Source organism: Macrobrachium rosenbergii, chromosome 48, assembly GCF_040412425.1.
Source record: "Macrobrachium rosenbergii isolate ZJJX-2024 chromosome 48, ASM4041242v1, whole genome shotgun sequence".
Taxonomy (NCBI): Eukaryota; Metazoa; Arthropoda; class Malacostraca; order Decapoda; family Palaemonidae; genus Macrobrachium; species Macrobrachium rosenbergii.
Genome location: NC_089788.1, coordinates 27,332,629 through 27,338,628, shown reverse-complemented (window position 1 = coordinate 27,338,628; position 6,000 = coordinate 27,332,629).

Here is a 6,000-nt window from a genome sequence, read left to right as displayed (position 1 = left end):
GAAATTTTTATGATAAAATATGGTTTTATTTATACTTGCCAAGTAATTACATAGCTACTAGCTTCTACCATGGCAGTCTAAAAAAAATTTAGATTTTGCAGTGGTGCTACCATCGTTTGTATAGGTGACAGGGCCCTGCCCACATTCGGGACTAATGGGTACAACTCAGCAGAGAGCTTCAATTTGTTTGAGCCCTGATGTCCATCTGAGGGGATGAGGGAGGGCTCCGAGTATGTAATTACTTGTTAAGTATATATAAAACCTTATTTTATAATAAAAATATTTTTATATAAGTGACTTATCAAGTAATTACACAGCTGATTCTACATTGAAAGGAGATGAGTTAAAGTGGACATATTCTACTCCACAACATTAATAAAAATAATGACTGAAATAGAAAGGTTGCTAGCATTGGTACAATACTTGTTGTTCCTTACCTGGTAAGAGAGCTATTGCAGGTGGGTACAGCCTCTAGTTGGTGCTCATCTTAACCTGTAGAGGGCGTGGCAGTATTGCCAAGAATCGCCCGTGCTTCAGTGGGTAATTTGCAGCCATGGAAGTTCACTGATGGTTGTCAAAGATTAAAAAGGGTGCCCTTGCCCAGGGGGTACAATAGAATAAAATACAACGCTGTTACCTACACTGGAATAAAAACCACCACCCTAACCACTAAAAACAGGATACTCCGGGTATGATGTACCCCCAGGCTTCCCTTTTGACTCAACACCTTACATCAAGGCAAGAGGAAAGAAGAGGGACAGACATGCCCCTACGCTCCCTTTCCCAACACCATGCCAGCCACTGATAAAGAACCCAAAGTACAGTGCTCCCCATTTTTATGCGGGGAATAGGTTCCAGAACCTACTGCGGAAATGCAAAATCTGCGGAAATGCAAAATCTGTGGAAATGCAAAAAACCCCTGGCTTATAACTGCCAAATACCTTGTACCCCTTAAACTAAAATGCTTATAACTTCCTATTTTAACATTTCACTGCTTGATTTGATAGTTCAAACAAAAATATACCTGAAACTATCACACTAAAACAATTTAATATTTCAAACAAAAATACCCCAAATCATCCCAAAACACCCAAAGTAACCTTACATTACAGTACTCTCCTACTACTGTTACTCTTAAGTAGGCTATATACACCCCTAAAATGCTTATAACTGCCTATTTTAACAGTTCATTGCCAAACTTGACAGTTCAAACAAAAACATACCTCAGACTATCATTCCAGAACACCCTAATATCATTTCAAAGCCATGTTGCAAAATTAAGTTCAAGCCTACAACTGTTACTCTTAAGTATTCCCTATCATTCAGACATGCATGTTTTCTTTGGCCTATGTAACTTTGCCCATTGTTCTGCTTATATTATACGTAATGCACTGGGCATATATTTTACATATATTTTCCTGTGTTGTAAGATTTTTAAATGATATTTTACTGTACAGGTACGTATTTCAGGATAGTACTACTGAATAGAGTATATCTAAAATATGTGGGTAGTTTAGATTGACAAGACACGTACATACCTCCAAACAGAATGCTAGGTTTGTTAATTAAGTCATGTTAGTATTTTCGTGATTATGTACAAATACATTTATAAAAAAAATGATTTATTACTGTATCTGCTATTAATCTTTGAAATGGTGTATTAATATCCTGCCAAAGTCATCTTAAATATTTTACCCTTAAAAATATACAGGCAGTCCCCGGTTTATGATGGGGGTTCCGTTTTTACACCGCGTCGGAAACCGAAAATCGTCGTAAACCGAAAAATCGTCGAAAATCGTAAAAAATCATAAGAAAACCTTACTTTTAATGCTTTGGGTGCATTGAAAATGATGTAAACTGCATTTTTATTGAGTTTTTCATAAAAAAACTTCAAATTATGATTATTCTGCCGTTTTGGAGCCATATTTCTTCCGTCGGATCGGCGTACGACGCGTCGTAACCCTGGAACATGCGTTGTAAACCGGGAAATAATTTCTGATGAATATATTTGAAAAGCGTCATAACCTCGGAACGTCGTAAGCCGGACCCGTCGTAAACTGGGGATTGCCTGTATATGCACGAGAGAGAGAGAGAGAGAGAGAGAGAGAGAGAGAGAGAGAGAGAGAGAGAGAGATTTTTCAGTATCATTTGTAGCTATCTTATTTAACCACCAAATATGCAACATAATAATAATAATAATAATAATAATAATAATAATAATATTATACTGTAATTAAAAAATGTATGCATTTCTAAAATAAATTATGTGAAATTTTAAACAAACAAATACATATTCCCAATCTTCTCCAAAGCTCCGAAGTGAGGGGGGGGGGAAGTTGGACCTGTCATATATGTCAAATATCTGACATGAAAGGTGTGGTCAGATATTTGACGTATATGACAGGTCCATCACCGCCCCCCCCGGACTTCAGAGCCTTGGAGGAAAAGATTGGGAATATGTATTTGTTTAAAATTTCATATAATTTACTATAGAAATGCAATTTTTTTTCAATTAAAGTATAATAATATTATTATTATTATTATTACTTGAATATTAGTACAGTAATTATTATTAGGTAAATCATTTATTTATCATACAAACATGATTAGTCCTCACCATCTCCCATAAATTTGTTAAAAAATTCTTGTGCTCTCTCTCTCTCTCTCTCTCTCTCTCTCTCTCTCTCTCTCTCTCTCAGTATACATATATTTTAATAAAAAAAATACAATAATTAGTAAATACAGTGTTGCTCTATGAAAAAAGTGAATTAGTGATAATTTTAGAGATATGGCCCAAAGAAAAATCTGAAAATTAGTGAAATTTCCCCCGTGGACAAGTGAATGACGTATTCCACAAAAATCAGCAACAAAATGAAATGCGGAAATGTGAAATGCATAAAAATGGGGGGTCACTGTACAACAATTTTCTAACACAGTTTCTATGTCTTCAAGGTAATGTGAAGTATTAGTAGTAGTACTAAAGTAGTTTAACCGTATTAGTAGTAGTACTAAAGTAGTTTAACCAGACCACTGAGCTGACTTTCAGCTCTTATAGGGCTGGCCCAAAGGATTAGGATAAAATACCACATAGGCTCATGTTCTCACACTGTGACACATACACACAATAAATACATTTAAGTAATATTTTTAAAAAATTTAAACTTAAATTCGACAAATGCTAAGTTTTCGTGCTTTTATTATTTACTTATTTTTATAGTTTATCTATCAAACCACAGTTCCTCATGAACAACAAAATCGAAATGACTGAAAATGTAAAATATTCCGACAAAATTTCATTTATTGATTTATTCCCAAAAGTTGGCAGTCGCTGTTGGACACTCATATAACACGTCTGACCGTTATTATCACCCTGCACTCTGAGCACTTGGGAGCCGGGCCACGAGGCTGCTCATTAGGTGCCCATGTTTCAAACGAGTATGGCCTATTCTGAGATGTGTCTCTCTCTCTGATAAGATGAACTCCATTTTTTAACATTAGGTTTTATTTGTTTCACTTTATTACTTTCAGGCTCTTCATCCTATATATATTGCCATTTATTTATGATACCCATTTTTATGTGTGTTACATAATCAGTAACAGGGATATTCACATTTGATCTTGTCAAGCAGGTTGCTTCTTTGGCTGCTTTGTCTGCCTCTTCATTTCCTTTGAGATTTCTACATTTTTTCCATTATTATATAAGTTATATGGAGATATAATTTAATTTGTTGTACTATATTATTTTTTGATTGATTTGTAACTCTGAATAGCTTCTATAGCGCTTCTCGAGTCACTAAAAATCACAAAATTATTGAATGATGTTTCTTTAATTATTTTTATAGCTGATGCAATTCCATACAATTCTGCTGTAAATACTGAAGCATTATTAGGAAAAGAGAACTGATAAGTTTTGTCTTGGGACACAGTAGCATATCCCACTCCGTGTTCTGATTTAGATCCATCTGTATATATTGCGTAATGTGGACCTTTTCAGCTTATATGCTCTACTGTATGTTGTCTATGGTGTTCTGGTGTATGAGTTACTTTTTGATAAATACTTGAGGTGTGTGCAAATTCTCATTTTATTCATTGTCCAGGGAGGAGGTGATTTTACTATTAAAGGCACTTGTATATTTATATTCAGCGACTCAAACAGTCTTCTAGTTCTAACTGGGAAAGGTGGTGGATGGTTACTTATAAATACATCTCTTAATTCAAATAATTTTTGTTGGGGAATCACTTGTCTGAATTCTTAGAGCACTTTTCATTGTTACTAGCTCACTGTGGAGAGACAGAGGCAGTTCATCACATTCAACTTGCAAAGATGATTTTGGTGATGATCTAAAGGCTCCTGAGCATATTCTAAGGCCTTCACTGTGAACAGGGTCTAACATTTTCAGCACTGTGTCTGATGCTGAGCCATATACTTCGCTTCCATAATCAATGATGGACAGAACTGTTACTTTATACAGTACACTAAGGGTATGTCTATCAGCACCCCAAGTAGTGTTCGATAGTTTTCTAATTAGATTTAATGCTCTTTTACATTTAGACTTTACGTATGTTATGTGGGCTTTCCAGTTCAAGTGAGTATCAAATACTAATCCCAAAAGTTTTACTGTTTGGCCAACTAGTATACTATGGTTTCTGATTTTTAAGTAAATTTCTTCACCTTTTTTCCACTTTTTCTTTTTATAAAACAATTGCTTGAGTTTTATCTACTGAATATTTAAAGCCTTTAGGTGAGGCCCATTCATCTATTTTTACTATGCTTTTATTAATGATTTGTTCTGCGTATTTTATTCGAGATGCTGAATAATATATGGCAAACTTATCCATATATAGGTTACTTTTAATACCAATAGGTAAACAGTGTGCCACTAAGGACGCTTCCCTGTGGAACACCATTTTCAAGAGGAAATGTTCTAGACAGAACATCAATTCTCACCTGAAAACTGCAATTTGTCAAAAAGTTTTGTATAAACCTAGGTAAATGTCCACAGATGTTGTTGTTTTGTAAAGTTTTTAATATAGCATACCTCTATGTAGTATCGTATGCTTTTCAATGTCAAAAAAGACAGCTACAGTAATTTGTTTTCGTTCAAAACCTCTACGTATATGGTCTCCTAAGTTACAGAGATAATCTAATGTAGATCTGTTACAATGACCCAAACTGAGTGGGAGTCAAAATTATATTTTCTCGAATGTGCCATGTTAGTCGAGCTTCAAAGAGTTTGCATAAGCAGCTTGTTAAAGAAACTGGTCTGTAATTATTTACATTACTGGGATCCTTTCCAGGTTTGGGGATAGGAATTATTATAGCTTTACGCCATTCATCTGGAAATAAATTTCGAAGCCATAAATGACTATAAAACTCTTAATAAGTATGACTTTGCCAAAGGTGCTAAGTGGCAGATCATCTCAAAACAAATATTTATTGTTGTTCAAGAGAGCATATTCCAACTCTAACATATTAAATTTTCTATTATAATATATATCTTCTATTGTTTCAAAATTTATTGCTATTAATTCTATTTTATTTTTCTTTGTGCAGAAGCGTTCATCTAAATTTTTATCACTACTTACATTTGCTAAATTTTCTCATTGGATCAAGTGTTCTTTTCCCATCTTTTAATATGGCATATCTAGGTGGTTTAACCCTTAAACGCCGAAGCCCGTCTCCCGTATGCCGGCGGCGTTCGGGAGCTAGCGCCGAAGTGGAAAAAAAGTTTTTTTCAAAAAATCACAGCACGCTTAGTTTTTAAGATTAAGAGTTCATTTTTGGCTCCTTTTTTTCTCATTGCCTGAAGTTTAGTATGCAACCATCAGAAATGAAAAAAAAAATATCATTATCATATATAAATATTGGAATATATGACAGCAAAAAAAAACTCGTATATAATTGTATACAAATCGCGCTGTAGGCAACACGGTTAAAGCTAATGAGTTAATTTTTTTTAGTTGTATTGTACACTAAATTGTGATGATTTTGGTATATAA